This window comes from Notamacropus eugenii, chromosome 3 (assembly GCF_028372415.1).
Source record: "Notamacropus eugenii isolate mMacEug1 chromosome 3, mMacEug1.pri_v2, whole genome shotgun sequence".
In the NCBI taxonomy this organism is placed as follows: domain Eukaryota; kingdom Metazoa; phylum Chordata; class Mammalia; order Diprotodontia; family Macropodidae; genus Notamacropus; species Notamacropus eugenii.
The window spans coordinates 372,345,712-372,367,537 of NC_092874.1; the positions used below are offsets into that span (position 1 = coordinate 372,345,712).

The following is a 21,826-nucleotide window of genomic DNA, read 5'->3' on the forward strand; positions in this document are numbered from 1 at the left end:
AAGTTACCATTATCAGTAATGAAGAAGATTTACATAATGACTAGGTAATGTCGGCAGGGCTTCTTTGAGCAATGTAACTATTTTAAACATAATTATTCCAATACCGCAACGGTCTGTAAAATTATTCAGCGTGGGTCTGCCCTCCATCAATACAGATCAATATCAGCTTCATGCCAGGTCATGAAAGAGGTATCGTAAAGTCTCAAGTAGAAGTTAGTAATATATTTGAAATCTATTGTCAAAGTACATGTAGTTGATTCCCAAAAGGAGCTAGCTTGGGCTTTGGACAACAGGCATAAAATGCCTCACAGACTTCTAACTGAGCCTTTCCAAAGTTTTGCTCCACTAACCTGGTCTCTGAGGGCTCCGTATCAGCTTCATGCCATGCCATGAAGAGATTACAGGAAAGGGGTTATACTAATGATAAAGTATGTCTAGGTAATTCCTTCAACTCACTGCTTCATACTGGCCCCCAAAAATTAGCCATAGTGTTTTCTGCCCCCCACAAGTAAATTAATTTGCTTTCAGTCTTCAATAATCACTTTCATAAGTTCAAATTTTTTCCCCCTCCTTCACTCTTTCCTGAAGATTGCATGCAATCTTATCATGGGTTCTACACATGCATTCCTGTTAAACACATTTTCACAAGTCACATTGCATTGAAGAATTAAAATGAAGGGGAGAAGCCATGAGAAAAATGAAACATAACAAAGGATAAAATAGTCTGCTTAATTCTGCATTCTGACTCTGTAGTTCTTTCAATGTGGATGGCATTTTGCATCCTGAGTCCTTTGGAAATGTTTTAATTCCTTGTATTGCTATGAAGAGATAAGTCTATCAAAAATAGCCCTTGCACTGTGGCTGTTACTGTGTCTAATTTCTCCTGGTCCTGCTCACTTCACTCAGCATCAGTTCATATAAGTCCTTCCAGGTTTTTCTGAAGTTTGCCTGTTCATCATTTCTTATAGCACAATAGTATTCCATTGCATTCACATACCACAAGTTGTTCAACCATTCCCCAATTGATGGGCATTCCCTTGATTTCCAGTTCTTGGATACCACAAAAGGAGCTGCTACAAATATTTTTGTACATGTGAATGCTTTTCCCATTTTTATGATCTCTTTGGTAAAACCCTAGAAACAGTATTGCTAGTACAAAGAGTATACACATTTTTATAGTCCTTTGGACATAGTTCCAAATTGCTGTCCAGAAGAATGGCTGTTATCTTACAGCTCCATCAATAATAAATTAATATTCCTACTCTCCCACATCTTCTCCAGCATTTATCATTTTCCTGTTTTATCATGTCAGTCAATCTGATATGTGTGATGTGGTACCTCAGAGTTGTTTTGATTTGCATTTCTCTAATCAATAGTGATTTAGAGCATTTTTTTCATGACTATAGATAGCTTTAATTTCTTCTCTGAAAACTGCCTTTTCATATTCTTTGATCTTTTATCGACTGGGGAATTAGCCATAGTATTTTCTTAAAAAACTTAGGGAATACAACTGAGAAAATTTGAAAGAATAAAAAGAAAACCAGTCTACCTTTCTAAATCTATCATCCATTACTCTCCCAAATTCTTAGCACAATGCCTGCCATGGGAACAATTAATGCTTGTTGACTTGATTTGAATCCATGAATTCTACAGTTCAGTCATATTGATTTACTTGTTGACCATCACATACAACATTGCATCTCCCATATGCAAGCTTTGCATAGGCTATCTCCCATACCTGGAATATATTCTCTCCTGGTTTCAAATTCATAGTTTTTCATTGTTCAGCTTAAGGTCCACCTCCTAAAAGAGGTTTTTTTCCTAATTGTCCTAGTGACCAGTGCCTCTTTGTACCTCCACCATTAAGTAACCCTGTATTTACTTTGCATATATCTGTATAATTGTATTTAATTATATGGATTTACGTATTTTCCATGATAGAATGTGAACTTTTTGAGAGCAGAGACTGTTGTTTTTATATTGTCTACACTTAGCTTAGTGCCTGACATATGATTAACAGATGTTTATCGATTGATTAATTGATTTGTAGTCTTAGAGACCAAAGTTAAATTGAATCCTTGAGTGTAAGATGATGGCTCAGTTTCTTATGGTCATTCAGTAATATATTAAACAGGATTACATGTAACCTTCCTTCCTTTCCTTCCCCCAGAAGTTCTGGCCCCTCTCCTTCCTGTTTTTTTCCTTTGTTTTTTCTTTATTTCTTTTGTTTGTAAACCACCATCAAGAAGTCTTTATTTTCACCTGTAAAAGCGCTGAAGTGGCTCTTCATCAATTAGAATAGCCTGGCACACTTGAGAGATGGAATTCTAGAATCACCTACTGCCAACAAAATTTCATCATATTTTATTTGTATTTAGAATGTTGCCATACTTTAAGTACCTGAGCTTTTCTGCTGATAAAATTATTGCTATTTGAGTCTCTATGCCCATCATTAACATGCTATAAGCCTCTTCCCCAATCTTTTTATTTCATACTCATTAACCACATCTACTGCACTAGTCTTAGACTTCTTCCTTCTATATCTTTCTATCTAGTCATTCCTGCAAGTATTCTATTCACTAAACTACCTGTTTCAAAGTCTGTAGACTCACATTTAAAGAACTGCATAATTTGGTCCTAACATATCTGTCCAAACTTACCACATATAACACCCCTTTTACATATTCTAGACTCCAGTTAAACTTGACTAGTCACAATCCTCCCAATATATCTCACATTTCCCTGTCTCTGTTCTATTCCTAACTGTCTTCTATATACTTTACAAAAAAATTCATCTTATATCTATAATGTTAAAATCTTTCATAGCTCCAGTGTGAATGGAAATATCTTTTCATTTCCCTAGTGAGAAATAATCTTTCTATTATATTTCATTTTCTCTCATATTTTATGCAGCAATATACTTATTTACATACTCAAATTATTTCTCTTATTATATTGTAAACTTCTTAGTCATAGTAGTAACAGAAGTAGTAACAGTAGTTTGTTTTTATTGTTTTGATGTTTACCCTAGAAATGAGCATAATGCCTTCTCCATGATAGGAAATTGACAATGTTTGACAAATTAATAAAGACATCTTAAACTTGGAGCTTCACAAATTTATCATCTGTATCATTCACTTGAGCAGCTTGGTGGCACAGTGAACAGAGTGCTTGGCTTGGAGTTAGGAAGACTCATGCTCCTGAGTTCATGTCCAGTCTCAGACACTTTCCAGCTATGTGATCCTGGGCAAGTCTCTTAACCCTGTTTGCCTCAGTTTCCTCCTCTGTAAAATGACTTGAAGAAGGAAAAGGAAGACCACTCTAATATCTTTGATAAGAAAGTTTCAAATAGGATCATGAAGAGTTGTACATAGAAAAATAACCGAAACAACAAAGTCATTCATTTAGCATCCATATATAATTATCTCATTTCTTTTTATTGTACAAAAGGCAATATGATGCTATCAAGTCAAGTCAACATGAAATTATTAAGTGCTTATTATGTCTTAGGCAACTATGCTAAGTGTTACTGATGCAAAGAAAAGCAAAAACAGTCCTTTCCATCAAGGAATTCCTGGTCCAGTGCTGTAGTGGGAAGTACATTAGATGTAAAATGCTGAGTTCAATTTATAACTATGACACATACTAACTACGTGCCTATGGGCAAATCAGTTTAGATCTCCTAGCTTTGATTTCCTTATTTGTAAAAGAAAGACGAAAGATGAAAGTAGCTGATATTAATATTTGCACTAGCTATCTCAAAGAGTTATGATGATCAGATAGAATAATATTCACAAAGTGCTTTGCAAATCTTAAAGTGAATAATAGTCATAATGTGAATAATAGTCATTATGTTTGTTATTCAGGGGTGGGGCCAAGATGAAGGAGTAAAAGCATGGACTTGCTAGAGCTCTCCCCTCCAACCCAGCCAAATACCTGTAAAAAATGACTCTAAGCAAATTCTGAAGCTACAGAATCCATAGAATGACAGAGTGAAGTAAATCTCCAGCCCAAGACAGCTTGAAAGGTCAATGGGAAGTATCTAGCTCATGACTCCGGGAGCAGAATGCAGTTCAGTTTGGGCAATGCCAGCACAGACGGGACCTGAGCAAGCCTTGGGGGGACTGAATCTCTGGTGCTTGTGGTGGTTTCCAGATCACACAACCCCAAAACACCAAGGACAAATTGGAAGGTCAGTGGAAAAAACAGTGGGACCTGTGTTGAGAGAGTAGAGTGGTCCAGCTCCAGCACCAGGGAGCAGAGGGGGTGGAGGAACCAGTGGCAGCCACAGTAGCAGGAGTAGCAGGAGCAGCAGCAGTGGTTGTTTCTGAATCTCTAGGCTCAAAGATTGTTGGGGGATAGAGGGGCTGATAGTACATACCCCAACCCCACTGAAAGCAGAGAACTACCTTGCAAAAGAGCTCAAAAGTCAAGTAAATTGCTGGGGAGAAGAGCAAAAACCAGGAAAAAGAATCAGACTATAGACTCATATATTGGTAACTAGGAAGACCAAAATATACAAACTGGAGAAGACCACAAAATCAGAGCTCCTACATCCAAAGCCTCCAAGAAAAATATTAGGCCATGGAAGAGATCAAAAAGGATTTTGAAAAGCAAGCAAGAGAAGTAGAGGAAAAATTGGGAAGATAAATGAGAGTGATGCAAGAAAATAATGAAAAATGAGTCAACTCCTTGCTAAAGGGAACCCAAAAAATGCTGAAGAAAATAATACCTTGAAAAATAGACGAAGCCAAATGACAAAAGGGGTCCAAAAAGCCAATGAAGAAAAGAGTGTCTTTAACAACAGAATTGGTCAGATGGAAAAGGAGGCCCTAAAGCTCACTGAAGAAAATAATTCCTTAAAGATTAAAATGGAGGAGATGGAAGCTAATGACTTTATGAAAAACCAAGAAATTATAAAACAAAATGAAAGAATAACAGACAATGTGAAATATGTCTTTAGAAAAACAACTCACCTGGAAAATAGATCCAGGAGAGATAATTTAAAAATCATTGGACTACTTGCAAACCATGATCAAAAAAAGAGCCTAGACATCATCTTTCAAGGAATTATCAAGGAAAACTACCCTGACATTCTAGAATCAGAAGGTAAAATGGATATTGAAAGAACCCACTGATCACCTCCTGAAAGAGATCCCCAACGGAAAACTCCTAGGAATGCTGTAGCCAAATTCTAGAGCTCCCAGGTCAAGGAGGAAATATTGCAAGCATCCAGAAAGAAACAATTAAAGTACAGTGGAAACACCATCAGGATAACACAAGATCTAGCAACATCTACATTAAGGGATTGAAGGGCTTGGAATATTATATTCCAGAGGTCAAAGGAGGTAGGATTAAAACCAAGAATCACCTAGTCAGCAAAACTGAGTATAATACTTCAGGGGAAAATAATGGACATTCAATCAAATGGAGGAATAGATTATATAGATATATATAGATATATATATAGATTTGTTTTTTTCATAGATTTTATGAATCTGAGGCAGCCAGGTATTCCAACAGACACAGATTCTGGAGTCAGGAAAAGCTGAATTCAAATTTTTCTTTAGATATTTACTGGGTAGTTGAGCCTGGACAAGTATTTTAACTTCTTTCTGTTCAAGTTTCCCCATCTGTAAAATGGATATCATTATTATGAGAATGAAATGAGATAATATTTTCAGATACTTTACAAACCTTAAAGCATTATATATATTCTATCATCATCATCAATATTATGCACATCAATATTATATTGATTTTGGAGAAGTTTCCTTAATGATATTCATCCAATTTAGGTACAATTTATTTGTGGAACTATCAAAGTATTCAGTATTTGTAGGGCACGGATTTGCCGTCTGTTGGTTTACTAAAGATAGTGAGATTCTTACATATAATTCTAGTCACTAGGCTGTGTTTTGCTTGGTATATTTTAAGTGCTAAATTTTTTCAACTTTTAGTCACATTTTGTAAATCTCCTTTCATTTCCTTGTATAATGTGCATTGATCAACCTGATTTTTAAAAGAATACCCTTTCTGCATTTTCTGATGGTGATGACATGATGCTGAATTGTCTGTATAACACTCTCTAATTATATAAGCAAATTAATAGTACTCAATGATTTATATATTTAAGATGTTCCATGAAAGGAGACCAATAATTATATAAATTCTCTATGGTACTTTGGCATGGCATGGCTATACTAGATTTTGAGTTAGTCTGCCTTGAATTAGTCATGTACTCTAGTACACAGCAGCAATCAGTAATAATATTTTAAGCACATGTTACATGCTAAAATATACATGATATGTGACACTTGCTGTGGATACAAAAAGAAGAGCAAAACAGCTCTTACCCTCAAGGAACCTGTGCTCCTTTCACAGTGTATTCCTCTATGAAACAAAGGAGCTTTTAAAGATGATGTCTATAATTCTAACCATTTTTAAGTTCTATGATAAGATTGATTATCTCTTTTGTCCTTAATCTCAGGAAAGGTGCAACTTGAGGTTTATTTTTGAAAGAAACAAATTGCATTGACAAATTTACTGATACAAAGAGAGAATGCAGTCCATTTACTTTCTTTTCTCTTTAGATTGATTGGGTTAGAATTTGGTAATGTGTGGGTTTTTGCTTATGTTTTATGGAAAGCCAAGTCAGTCAGGACTCATAGAATTAATTTTTAAGATCCAGAAGGTTTTATTGACCCACTATTTCAGAACACTAAACATAAATAGTCACTATTTTCTGTCTCTCAGCAGACTAATGAAAGATGTTACTCATAGAAACTATTCCAACCTTGAGGCTAGCTACAAATGCAAGGACACATGTCAATTTCTCTGCTCTGCTGAAACTGTCAAATCTCCATTTCTGAATCCTTAAATTGCCACCCCCACTGCCTATTCAAATAATAGGTATGATCATAAATCTTATTAACTTTTTCACTATTAGAAACATTTTTAGGAAATTAAAAATATTTCTTTTTTGACATCCATCTGTTCTTCAAACGTGGAGCCCTTACCATAATAATTAGGATCACAGACTCGATCTCAGAATTAAAGAGGACCTCCTTGTGTAGCAACTCACCAGGGCAATGGCACGATTCCTTGGAGTTAAAATAGAAAGGACCAGGAGGAATCATTGAATGACAGTCTTGAGGTTCAGGTCTGGAATTAAGTTTTGTGTTGGGGTTACCATAATAATCAATGCTATATAAAACAAGGATAGAGCACTGGGCCTGGAGTCAGAAAGATATGATTTCAAATCTAAGCTCAGATGTTTTTTGACCCTGGGGAAGTCACTTGACCTCTCTCTGCCTCAATTACCTCATTCACAAAATGGAACAATAATGGCACCCACTTCTCAGGCTCATTGTTATGAGCAAATGAGATATTTGAGAAGAGCTTAGTGTGATGCCTGGCATGCTAAGCATTTTTCAAATATTACTCCAAATGTTTGCTGTAATCCTGGTCCTTGTCCCTCTACCTCGTCCATTCTCTAGTACCCTTACTATGTCTACACAATATTACAATACCTTCTGAGGCTCTCTATAGAAAAGAGGTCACTTTCTTCCCCTCTAGTTCCTTCTTGCTATGCTATATACCAAGTATATTGTGTAACTCACACTTTCAACACAAACTAGGAAATATTTGTTCCAAATAGTAACTTGCAAATGTAATTAAGAAAACTAAGAGAATAAATAATTCACTTGCCTAACTTAAAATAAGACAAAACTCTTCTGACTCATTTTCTGTAAGATTAGAGCTCTTTCAAGGAACATTTTTATCTATTTTGTGTTTTAATCATACAGAAGAGGTTCTGAGGAGGATGAGAGGAAACATCAAAGCAAATTATACTTCCAATGATGTGTGATTTTAATTTCATTGAAGGAAACCAGATTATTTCCCAAAGAAAGTTATGTTTTTCTTACATGAAAAAAATAATTAGCATTTACTAAAAAATCAATACCGATCTTGTCTCATTTGGAATATATCATTACCTTTTAAATATCTGTTTTAATGTGCCCTAAGTGAATCCCAGCCTTACCCTTATTCCTGTGATGTTTAGTTACATAGAACATTTACTTTGAGAAGCTAAAATCATTTCCCCATATAAGAAGTTTCCCCTGCCAATTTGTATCAGTACATGTTTTGAAACTTATAGTCTTAGTGAATTGCTTGAGGCACTAGGAGTTTGACTAACTTTCCCAAGGTCACATGCTAAATATGTGTTTAAGACAAGACTTGAACCTAGGTCTTCTTATATCTGAATATGGCACTGCTACCTCTTTAGTTATGAACTTTTAAAAAATACAGCATTCTAACTTGGACATTGACCAAATTAGATGAGAAAGTAATGGCACTATTCCTATTTTATAGACTGGGAAAACTGAATCACAGATTTGAAGTTACTTTCTTAAAGGCACACAGGCTAAAAGGAGTCCATATTTTCCTGGATGATCAGTCAAGGATCACTTGTTGTTGTGTTTGTCTTTCATTTCCAAGAAGACCATGACATCAGCAAATGATGCCATAACTTGCAGCTGATTTTGATTTGAATGAGGGAAGGCTGTGCAAGGTCACTAGTCTCACTTTCTCCTCCGGAGTCATCCAGTGACCAGATATTCATCTGGATCACTTACAGTCTCTGCAAACCTCTAAGTGTTTTCTTAAAGTATTCTTTGAATAAATCCTCTTAATATGGCTAAAAGGCAGGGCCAAGTAGGAGGACCATTACAGAATGGATTAATATGACTTCACCAAAGCATTTTTTTTTTGACAAATCAAGGAGATGGATATATTAGACACATCCACTTTGGCTTCAAGCTTTCCAAATGGGATTGGCTACTCAATCTACAGTAACAATTTTTGTTTTTTGTTTGTTTGTTTGTTTGTTTGTTTTAGCGTACCTTATTTTGGATCAACAAGGACTAAGCAAGATTGAACTTTGGAAAGATTTCTTTTGAGTCCTTGTCATTTTAAGTTCCAGCTAATGAATGGAGAAGGAAATGGGTATTAAGTATTTACTATGTACTAGGCTCTGGGTAAGTAATATACATATATTATTTCATTTAATCCTCACCAGAACCAAGGGGAAGTAAAGAGTGTTATTATCATTTAATAGCTGAAGAAACCCAGCAAATGGAGGTTGTGACTTGCCTCAGATCACATAGCTAGAGTACAATGCTAATATGAATATGTCTACGAATCAACCTGTTTTCAAATGTATTCATCTTAGTCCACTAAGGTGGTTTGTGTAATGGAGGAAAAAGCATTTAGAATCAGAGAACCTGCATTCAAACCACAACTTTGTCATTTACTATCTGTATACTTGGGGCAAGTCCATTGACCTCTTACACTTCGATATCTTCAACTACAAATTAAGGTGGTTTGATGAGATGACATTTTCATTCCCTTATAACTCAGGTCTTCCTGACTCCAAGCCCCATGTTCTATCCACCATGCCATCTAGCTGCCTCTATTTGCTAACCTCACTTCTGGAAACTCCACTGTACAGTAGTTCAGGTAAATTCAATGATATTATGATGAATGTGGTCCCCACACCCACTCCTTATCTTCTTCCCAAACCGGTTCAACCTTTGTACTATTGAGGTTTAAACCCAGGGACACCAAAAACTGCTGAGGTTTCATGATGTGTTGTGGTGGAACCGTCTCAAAGAATTCAGTCAGACCACCCCTAATCCAAGTATAGGCATTAGTACTTCTGACTGTTCCAGTAATAGGCTTAACCTCAATACTGACATGAAGGAGAGAGTATTGTTACCTATCCTGATGAGCATTTACTAATTGTACTAGAAGCCTTAAAATGAATCACAAAGTATTAAAGTCTTTCTTCACTGTGTGTTCCAGTGCCTCTGGCAAAAAGGAAAAAAAAAATTACTTGATGTTGAATGTTACAGATGAGATGTGTATAAATTGCTGTTTGGGTTAACTGACATCACAGCTCCACCCTACTGAGCCAGTTTTAGCAAGCTGCGAGTCTGTGCCCTACTGATGTTAAGGCTTTTGCTCATCAAAGCAGTATTCATTGTTCATTATTCTCCTAGTGACAGTTCAGAATTCAGATACATGCCTCCTAAACTCTTGACACCGATACTCTTTGCTTCCTCCTGTATATTCTGAGGGAAAGGGAATGAGGCCTAAAGCTCTCAGAGAGAACATCATCATTGCACCAGCTATGTTTCATATAGATGACACAAGTTATTCCCAGTGTTTCTTAAACATGCTATTCTTCTAGGAAATAGTGTTGAAATATAGGTCAATGTTCATGCTTTTAGAAATCTGTCCTTCCACGGGTTTCCTGAAGCTTTCTAATTTGGGGTTGATTATTTTCTCTCACATATTGCTTTTTTCCTTTCTAAAAAGGAGAACAACTGATATATTCAAACTTTTAACTTACCCATTTTGTATTGGTGTTCAGTAGTTGGAAAAACAGCATTATTTTTTTTCTTCTTCCAGATCCCAGTTCTGGCTGATAATGGGCTCTTTTCTTCTGAAGTGAGGTTCATAGCTAGAGAAAAATGTTAGTTGAATAATTAAATATTTCTTTTTCCACATCTAGCAGAATATGTAGTGAAGGGAATTCTTAAATTTTCTTCAGAAATATCACATTTAAGTCCCCAGTGTAAGAAAGACATTCTTTTGGTGGTATTATTCATTAGAATGATAATTAAAACATGAAGTTCTATGCTAAATAGAACAGTACTACATGCTTCACAGGATAAATATTATAGCCCAAACTATTTAAGATATTGCTCTGACATACAAGCACAATGCATCTATGAATCAATCCTAAATCAAATGTATTCATTTTAATCCATGAGGCAGCATGTGCAATGAGAGGGGGAATTTCAATGCAGAGAACCTGGGTTAAAATCATAACTCTGCCACTTATGACCTATGTGACTTGAGAGAAGTAATTTGACATGTTAGACTTCAGTTACTCAACTACAAAATAAGTTTGTAAGGCTAGATGGTATTTGAGGTCCCTTGTTGCTTTAAATCTATGCTCCTTTGATTTTAGTGATGAATAATTAGGAATCAGGAATCCACACATCTAGTAAGCTCTTTTCATGCTTCCCATGATTTGTCTCTTTCTTCTCTAATTCATCCTTGATGTAGCTGCCCTATTGACTTTCCTTAAGCATAGATCTGCCTGTTTTACTCCTCTGTTCAATAAACTCCACAAGCTTCTTATTGCCTCCAGGATACAATATAAACTACTCTTTTTAGCATTTAAAGCTCTCTTTAACGTATAGACCTGTTTTTCCAACTTAGCTATCATTCTAGCCTTATTGTACCTTGCTCCCCCATTGCACTGTTATTCATCCAAATTGTCCTCTTTGTTCCTCACATCCAGCACTTTATCTCCCATTTCCATGTCTTTGCACTAGTATGTCCTCCATGCCTAGGATATACTGCTTCTTGAACTCCACCTTACAGAATCCTCTTCCTTCAGGACCCAAATCAAAGACCTCTTTTGACCTACTTTCCTTATCTCCCTTGCTATCCATATTGTTAATTCCCTCACTCTTAACTACTTTTTACTTAGCTACCTTAAATGTATTTATATTTATTCTGAACATTTTTACAAATATACCTGCTATCTCCCTTATTGTAAGTTCCTTGCTGACAAGTATAATTTCATCCTTTGAATTTGTATCTTCACTATCTATCACAGTGCCTGGAACATAGTAGGCAAGCATTTAGTAAATGCTAGTTAATTGATTTTTTGCATGTGTTTTGTATCAAAGATGAAAGGTTGTATTTTGTATTACATTTGCTAGAATCAATAAAGCATACTTGTCTTCTAGGGATGATAATACCTATTGTTAAATGAACTCATTCATTTCCTTCCCCCCCCCCCCCTTATGTCCTAGCATCATACTAAGCACAATGATTACGAGAAATTCCTTCTTCACTCTTAGAAGCTGAGGGGCTTAGTAGTATCTAGGGAATTAAAAATTAGTATCACTCAGAGGTCAATATTAAGTGTGAACAGGTTACAAAATGGAGCAAATTAGGAATCTTGAAGCATAATAACAGTAAAGCCTGCCACACTGAATATAGATGATTGAAAAAGAAAAGCTGGTGATGGGGGAAGAGGAAGAGATAACTGGTGGGCAGCCTATGTACTCCATTGGTATCCTTGTGAAATTTGTAGGAAGGAAGAAAGGCTCTCAGAACTTTGGATAGATCCCCTGGACGAACTTATAGACAAGACAGACAAAACTCAGAAAGGATGGATAGGTAAAGCTCTAATCTACATTATTGGAGGGTATAGTCAAATCTGTCACAAATAGATTACAAGCCCATTTCAGTTTTTCACTAAGCACACACTGTCCAAATGAATAGAGCCAAAGAGGGAGAAAGAAGAAATTCAGGAAGAAAGACAATAGTGGAGAGAATCTCAGGCGCCCAGATTAGTGATAAAATCTAAGAGGAGCATAAAAAATTGCTGTGAATTCAAGAGTAACTACAGAGATCATTCAGAAACGTTATTACATAGCTGGAGTGGTTTCCTGTCATTGTAAGCAGTAGCAGTAAATCAAAATGTTTCATTGTTTCATGATCTAGATTCCTTCACCCTGTCAATTAAAAAAAAAAAAATTGCTAGGCAGAGCAAAAGCTTTCTCAAAGAAATAGCTGACCACATCTTAAATGTGAATTGTAGACAAGTTCATTAGTAAAGAACAAAGAGGAAACGAAATGATAAAATGGCTAATAGGGTCACAGGTTTAATTTTGAGCCACTTTGTCCTTTACCCTAGGAAGCAGGAAGGGAGCAGCAGCATCTGTGTACTGACAAGGTAGATGTGAGGCTTAGCATTAAGTTACTGGTTGAGTGGGTTTTGCATGGAAAAGGATGTTTAAAATGCTAGGAGGAGGAGGTGTGTACACAAGGATGTCACAGAGGCTTTGTTCTGGGTTCTTTTTTTTTTTTTTTTGATTATCTAATTTTCAATTCACCATTTTGAACTTCTGAAGTAATTTCTGTCATGTAACCACTGACTCTGACCTATTGTACATGCCCAGACCTCCAAACATAACATTATGATCTGAATTTTGGATTACACTTTCACTTTCTTTCCATTATTTTTTAGTACTAAGAGATTTTTCAGTTGTGTACTAGTGAAGGAAATATTAGCCACAGTTGAATATATTTACATATGCTTCCATTTCTGTCAGATTGTGAGTCAGTTCAAGAGAAGATATGGCCCTAGGAAATCAGAGTAATGGACTTCATTGTCACAACTACTTAGCTCAAATAGGGGATGTTTTCTGTTTTGTTTTTGGCTGAGTCTTTTAAAAATATATGTGTAATATGAAATTACAGTAAATATGTTTCTTAATGGAGACCCTATCTAGTTTTCAATAGCTATAATTCTCAGTGTCATCAGGCATGTGTTAGAGTGTTATTGGGAAAAGTAGGCACTGTATTAAGTACTTTACAGATATTATTAACTGATTTTATCCTCACAACTCTGGAATGCAGATGTTGTTATTATACCAGTTTTACAGATGAGGAAACTGAGGCAGAAGTTAAGTGACTTGGTTAAGGGTCACATAGCTAGAAAATGTATATAGCTGGATTTATCCTCAGGTCTTCCTAATCATAGGCTTTGCACTCTATCCACTGCACCAACCACACTAAATTAAATATGTTTTCATAATTATTTTGTGAACTGTATTATGATTAGTTTCAGTTACCTTCTCCCTTTAGAGCTGGGCCCAGGCTGTCCATTCATTGGGTCCTCCAGCTATATTTGACTTTCTGAACTTCAGCACCAAGTTCTGTGCTCTTTTTTTAGGACATAAACTCTTTGAGGGCAAGTGTCAGACTATGTATCTATCTTTTTGCTTGTCTTTGTTCATCCAGGGCTTAGCACTGTACTAGCACATTGCTGTTCAGTCATTTCAGTCACATCTAACTCTATGATCCCATTTAGGGTTTTCTTGGCAAGGATGCTAGAGTGCTTTGCTGTTTCCTTCTCCAACTCATTTTTACAGATGAGGAAACTGAGGAAAACAGGGTTAAGTGACTTGCCCAGGGTCACACAACTAGTAAGTAAATGTGAGTCAGATTTGAACTTAGGAAGATGAATCGCCCTGACTCCAGGTCCAGCAATCTATCCACTGTGCCACCTAGCTGGCAGACCTGGCACATAGTAAGTACCTAATAAATAATTGTTGCATGTCTACCTGTCAAACTGTAGTGAATCTTGTGTTTGGTGAGAGGAGCTTAAGTAATGACAGAGACTACAGGAGAATATGTAAAAGTTGCAAAGAAGCCTTAATTTAAGGGAAAATTCATACCAATAGAAATGCTGAAAAATAAAAGTGGCTGACTTGAAACATAGTCTTCATCACTAACCATCTTCTAGGTGAGGTTGTATGAGTACCAACAAGGCATGTGGCAAGTGCCTATTCCTGGGCATTCAGTTTAGCAAGTGTATTAAGTACCTACTAGATGCAAAATTGTTGTTCAATAAAAAACAAACAAGAAAGGATCCCATGACCTCCAGGACCTTACACTATACAATACTACCAAGAAAAGTTAGGGAAGGAAGGAAAACAGGCAGAGAGCAGCCAAAGCACTCTTAAAAAAAAAAACCCAAAACTCAAAGAATAAAGAATCTGAGATACCTAGAAAGCCTTACAAATGAAGTGGTCCCTAAAGTTGTCTTTAGGGAAATAAAAGAATTATAAAAATAGTAAACATGGTAAAGGAACCTATTCAAGTGTAATGGGTGAGGGCTTAGTCTATAGAGAATGTGTTATATACACTTCATGGTGACAACCCAAATGAAGGCCTTTTGGCCACTTTCTGGTGTGTTTCAAAGAAGAGCACTCCCTCCCTCCCTCTCTGTCTCTCTGTCTCTCTCTTTCTCTCTCTCTCTCTGTCTGTCTCTCTGGCTCTGTCTCTGTCTCTCTGTCTCTCTCTCTCCCTCTCCTTACCCTTCTCCCTCTCCCTCCCTCCATTTCAGAATAATGGTAGATATTTTCTGATTGTTTCCTATCTGAATGCTTTGTGGTGATAAAAACAAGACAAAACAAAAGAAGCAACAAAAATCTTTGGTTTCTGAATCTGAATGAAGACTGCATTTAAAAGTTTTGAGCAGATAATGTGTGGTTCCCTTCCATGATGATTTTTGAAAAAGATCTGTTGCTATTCCCTTTAGGTGTGTGTGTTCATCCTTTGTTGCTGAAGAAGACCACGCCATCAGAGAAATAATGACATGACTTGCACCTGACTTCATTTTGAATGAGAGAGGGCTGTGCAGGTTACCAGCCTCACTTCTCCTCCAGAGCCATCTGATTCCAGAGACCAGATACTCATCAGGATGACTAGAGATGACCCAAGATGAGGCAATTGGGGTTAAGTGACTTGCCCAAGGTCACGCAGCTAATGTGTCAAGTGTGTGAGGTGAGATTTGAACTTCTGCACTGGTGCTCTATTTACTGCACCACCTAGCTGCTCTATAACCTTTAGGTGGAAGGAGGGGTAGTAGCTCCAGGGACCACCAGACTTGTCCTTGAATGCATGCCACCTGTGCTCCAGGTCGTCCTCTTCTTAGGTGAATGCCTGCTCTGAGATGGGCATGCCCAGTGACTGAAGAGACTGGGAGCTCCATCATGGAGAATTTCCAGGAAACCAACAAGACTGAGACATCCATCAAAGCTTTTTGAAGTCCTTCTAACAATTGAAGTCTTGATGATAGTTGCAGCAGCACCTTATTGACAGTCTGCTTTTCCTACTCCCCTTAGTCTTCTGGAAATGTGAATTATCCTTTAAAGAAAGAGGAAGAAGAGGAGGAGGAGAAAAAAAAGGAAGAAAAGAAGATGATGATGAAAGAAAGAAAGAAGGAAGGAAAAAGAAAAGAAGGAAAAAAGAGAAAGGAAGAAAAGAAGGAAAGAGAAAGAAATAATAATAATAAAAGCCTCTATGATTACATTGTCCTGCCTCCCAGGAAACGGTATCCTGCAATGTTTTGATTTTCTAAGTCATGACTGTTGAGTGAGCTGTAGTATCAGTAGTGAGAATATTAGAGGAACCAAAAAAAAAGCTAAGTCCTGTCTCTATTCTTATTTGAAAGAGAATTAAATCACTTCCAAGGGAAATGCTCCAGGATCCCATTAAAATAAGGCAGATATTAACAATGTATTTATTACTATGCCTATCCTTCTGGCCTCCTGTGACCTTCTTAGCTGCATCCCAAACTGGATAAGAAGTTATGTTCCTTCTCTCAAAAATGTTTTCAGGGGAGGCATTTCTCTCTATTCACTTTGATAAATCTAGTCCAAATCTGATAATGATTGTATCCTTCATTTTTTAAAATATTGCTCAGAATTAGAATTTCAGAGTTGGATGTAACCTCAGGCTTAACCAGGACTCCCCATAAACACACTTTTCTTCCCTTTCATCTTTGTATGATCAGGTGACATTGGGTACCTTTTGTTTAGTTGAGGAAGTAGAGCCAAAGGAAAATTCTCTCAACTGAAACCAGGATTAGATTTCATTCTCACTGAGTTGTCATTCTATTGAGTAATCCCAGTGACTTTGCTGAATTAGAAAAATAGCTTGGTATCGACCTGCCTTATCCTGTCCAGATGGTCCTAATTGGCTTCCTTTTTGGCTACTAAATCTGAAACATTGCCAGCTACCTAATCCTGGAGTAGTTCTCAGGGTGTACAACCTGGTTACCTTGGACTAAAATAGTGGTGAAAATTTTAAAGGGAAAAAAAACAAACACATGTATCCTAGAATCAGTTTATTTTCTGTCATCCTTCTAATTCTATAGAACATGTGAATGAGAATTTAATTTCAATCAGATATTAAATGCTTCCTCTGTTTTTGGCATGATCCAAGACTTTACAAGGGATACAAAATATATAAAGGACTAGTATGGTGTAATGGGAAGGAATTGGTCTTGGAGTGAGGAAGACCTGAGACCATGTCCAAGTCCTGGCACTAATACTTAATGGGTGCATGACACTGGGTAGGCAAGCCTCAGGGCTTCAGGAAACTCTTGAAAACTATAAGTTTCAGAGATAATGCTATCCTTCAGTACTTAGCACCATGCCTGCTACACATTAGGCCCTTAATAAATGTCTATTGATTAATCTGTATAAATAGAGGAAGTTCTTAGAAATTTCTTACATTGATAAAATCATTGGACTCTTCAAAAATTAAAACTAAAAAGTACAAGACATTATTACTGTTCTCAAAGACTGCACATTTTCATTGGTAGATGAGATAACCCTATGAAACAGTCAAGTAAAAAAGAAAAGAAAAAGCAATAGATACTAGACCTGGGATTTCATTCAGGGAACTCCCAGATGAGAAAATTCTATAAATTCAGGTTGTCACCTTCCCTGAAACTTGGTCTTGAAGTAATGCCTAGGGCATTGAACTGTTAAGTGTCTTACTCAGAGTCATATAGCCAGTACCTGTCAGAAGCAGGAATCAAACCTATGCTTCCTGGCTTCATGACCAGTTACCTCTCTAACCATTATGCCACATTATACAAATATAAAGTAGTACATTATGAAATGACAAAATGATCATTAAAATCAGTGAATTCAAAGAAAGGACCCTATGGCTATCATGAAAAACTAAAACAATGTCATCTCTGAGAGCTCTAATTGGAGTGTAACCAGAAGCTTAAGGATATGTAGATTTTGGATAAGCACATTTCAGGGATGGGTCTACATGGACAAAAGTACAGAGGTATTATAATCAAGGCACAATGAGAAAACTGGCCAGTGTGGGGAGGAAAATTGACGTTAGGAAGAAAAGAAGGGTCATGCACAGTAGAGGACCTTAAAAACAGGGCAGAGTTCTATGGGGAAACCATTACACTGGAAATTTAGAGTTGGGAATTTCAGTCCTGTTGTTGCTACAAAATGATGTTGACTATGGTCGTCACTTAATTCTTTATGGTGTTAGTTTGTAAACAAGTGTGTTGTTGAAGATGATCTCTAAGTTCCTCCCAGCTTGTATAATTCTATAATGCTTTATATTTAGAATGTTTTGTATATGGGATGTTAGATGGTAAGAGCAGCTATAATAATGGCAAAAAAATTATATGTTTCTTTAAATACATTTTTTAACATACTTAAATTTGCAAAGAACTCTAGATACATTATCTTATTTTATCCTCACAACAAGGAGGTGGGTGCTATTATTATGCCCAATGTGTAGATGAGGACACTGAGGTAGATAGAGGCAGACGTGACTGACAGTCATTTAAGGTTACCAATAGCATTTAGCATCATGAGAGAAACAGTTAAAATGCATTCATGAAATGTTTCTTTCCCCCTGCTTTGGATAGTTATGTGAGTTCAACTCAACAAATATTTCTTGAGTATCTTTCTTATACATGACCATATACTAGTCTTGGAAATACAAAAGCAATAATGAAATAATCTCTTCTCTCAAGGTGCCTATTAAGTGGTTTAATGTGTATATAAGAGGTAAATTAAAAAAAAAAAAGTGATTTGAGAAGGAAGAGAGCATGACCAGCTAAGGAATGAGGGAAGAATTCATGAAAAAAGTGGCTTCTGAGCTGAGTCTTGAAGGAAGATTAGAATTTTCATGGGGCAGAGGTGACAATATATATCAGGCATATGGGAAGGTTTGTGTAAATCAATAATGATTTTGAAGTCTCTAAAGAAGAATAATGTAAAAAAAAAATCTTAAAAAGTATATTGATGCCAGGTTTTAGAGGGCCTTAAATGACAGTCTAAGGCATTTGTAATTTGTCATAAAGTCAATAGAAATTCACTGAATATTTTTGAGCAGAGAATGGCATATCTCACCTATACCTTTGGAGATTATTTTGGCAACTGTGTAGAGTATGGTCTGGAGCAGAATGATGCAGAAATTAAGACCATTAGGAGGTAATTACAGGAATCTATGCAAGAGATGATGAGAGTAAGAATTGTAGCGGTGGCCATATGAGCAAAGATAAAAGTTGAGATGTCTGACTCAAAGGAACTTGGCAACTGATGGGATGACTGAGAGAAAAATGTCAAAAAGTACTTCAAGATATCTTACCCCTCTGACTGGGGAGAAGAGTAGTACCCTGAATAGAAATAGGGTAGCTAGGAAGAGGGGTGAGTTTAGGGAATACAGTGAATTCTATTTTGGATATATTGACTCTGTGATGCCAATGATTCATCAGATGGAGATGTCTGGGAGACAAATCATATCACTGGACTACAGTTCAAGATAGAGAGAGATTAGGGTTAGATATCTACATTTTGAAGGCATCTATGTAGAAATTATTGTTGAATCAGTAAGAATGAACAGGATTATCAGGGAAGAGAGTGCAAAGACAGAGGAGGATAACATAGAATATTAAGAGACAGCTATGCTGAAGAAGTAGAAAATTAAAGATGACCCTCCTCAAAAAGGGGGGACAAGGATCAGATCAACACGTGGAAAAATTAGTAGAGAACTCCAATATGGAAGCTAGTGGAGGAGACACTTTATAGGAGAAATTGTAGCCAACCATATCAAAAGTTGTCATAAGATCAAAGAGTTCAAGGACTCAGAAAATGACTTGAGATTTAGACATCATATCATTGGCAATATTGAAAAGAATAATTTCTATGTAGCAGTTGAGATCAGAAGTCACAAAAAAAAGTGTCAAAGGGTGGTCAGGAAGCTGAGAAAGAGTAAGAAAAGGACTTCAAGTGAGGGGCAGAAAAGATAGTTAATAAACCTGAGAAAATGGTAGGGTGAAGATTTTGTTTAATGTAGAAGAGACCTAAGTATTTTTTGGTGCCATTGGGGAAATCAGTAAAAAGGGAGAGTTTGAAATATAGGCAGAGAAGAATGGAGAAGATGATGAAGGAAAGATGGAGATGATAGGAAGAGTGAAAAGAAAAAAGAGGAAAAAAGGAGACAAGAGAAAGGGAGGGGAGAGAAAGAGGTAGAGAGAAAAAGTGAAAGAGAAAGAGAGAGAGGGAAAGAGAGAGATAGAAAGGGAGAGAGAGAGAGAGAGAGAGAGAGAGAGAGAGAGAGAGAGAGAGAGAGAGAGAGAGAGAGAGAAAGAGAGAGAGAGAGAAGTTGGGAAAGGATGTAATGAAGGCCACCAAAAGAAAGGATATTCCTGACAGAAGAAAAGGGTCATTTCTTCCTCAAAGGCTAGAACAAAGGAGAGGAAAAGTGAAGATTACTACAGTTTTGTTTTGGAGACTGGGTCTCCCTATCTTGCCCAGGGCAGGAGTACACCAACCACTCAAAGTCTAAGCCTAGTGTTGATCATCACTTAAACTTTGATCTGTTCCATTTCTGAGCCAGGGTACTTTGTTTTCCATGAGGCTGCCTTTTGACTATTACCCTCAGCTCCAGGGGGAGGGCTCACTGTATTGATGCCAAACACCTGATCAGTTTGAGCCCTCCTGTAGGTCAGAACTCCTGAACTCAAGATCCTTCCAGTGCTTAGCATAGTGACTGGTGCCTAGTAGCCACTTAATAAATGCTTATCGGATTGGATTGGATTGGATCCACTAGCCTTAGCCAGCCCCAATAGGATGAATTACAGGCACCACAACCCCTGGCTGCTATAGATTTCATTGAAGGGCACTCGGATTAATTAGTACATCATCATCTGCAACTAGGAATATTTGAAGGACTTTTCCATCAATGAGGATTCATTCTTTGGTTTGGACTTTACATGGTACATCTCCCTGATAATATTTCATAGAAAATATAGCTTCCTATCTGACCCTGTATCTAATATAAATATGTGTGGAGGATGTGGATTGAGTAGTTGGGGAGAGCTGATTCATATCTTTCCCTCTGCCTTTCCTAGCCATCTGAATAGTCAAGTTGCATATCGGCTTTCTGTTTCTATATTGGTAGGAGTGAATTCCCTTTGAGGAATTTGTGTTACTGTATTGATATAAATTAATAATTCAGTTTCTTGAATACTTGTTGAATGCAGAGCTGTGAGCTACTTGGAAAAGAGTTCACTTTTTAGTAGAAGAATAAGAAATATTCAGAGATTGTTTTCATTAGAAGGCAGTTTATTGAAATTTGAAAAAGACTGGATCTGGAGTGTGGAGACTCAGGTTTAAATCCCAGATCCACTTAATTTCTCAGTTTTTGCTTCTTCAACAACAAAATAGTTATGATAATGATAATTCCATCAATTTCATAGGGTTACTATAGGAAAATCACTTTGTTAACCTCAGAGTGCTATGTAAATGTCAGCTCTTAATTACTACTATATGTGAAAAATGTACCCAGGATATAAAACACTGTGACCTAAAAGGAAAGATTACCCACAGGGCTGAAGCAGGTTATCTCATTTTGGAGATTTCATTTCACTAAGTCAAGATGGCTGTCCCTTAGGCAACAACATACAAGTGTGATCATTTTTTGTTGTTTGTTAATACATATTCTTTATCTCTGCCCTCAGCACCATCTGCAGATGGGATTATGTATACTACAAAAGTCCTGAAAAAAATAAAATGAAACAAACCAATAGATAGACAACCATGTCTGTTTCCTACCAGAGACACTCCCTGAAGCCATAATCTTTTCTTTATGACATGGCCAATTACTAGCTGACTTTGAAGGTAATTCTGTGTCATGGAGGATAATGACTACAGGCAGGAAAAAGGCATCAAGAAGAGATTATTAATAGGAATATAAAATCTTTGGGGGTAAATATCCTTTTGCAAACTAGAAGGAATAACAAAGCTGACTGCTTTTATCAACAGAATAAGGTCTATTTCTCATGAAAGAAGGGAGGAGGGAATAAATGTATTCTTCTTTAGAAGAAAATCTAAAA

The 21,826-nt window shown here is 36.7% G+C and overlaps 1 long non-coding RNA gene across 1 annotated transcript in view; it reads left to right on the top strand.

Annotated features, from left to right (window-relative positions):
- Positions 1-20,092, top strand: part of LOC140497001 (uncharacterized) — a 74,673-nt gene extending 54,581 nt beyond the window's left edge. The window contains exons 3-4 of the long non-coding RNA XR_011964496.1: positions 8,902-9,041; positions 15,200-20,092. This is a non-coding gene — a long non-coding RNA (uncharacterized lncRNA). The remainder of the gene's footprint in view (positions 1-8,901; positions 9,042-15,199) is intronic.
- The last annotated feature ends 1,734 nt before the right edge of the window (positions 20,093-21,826 follow it).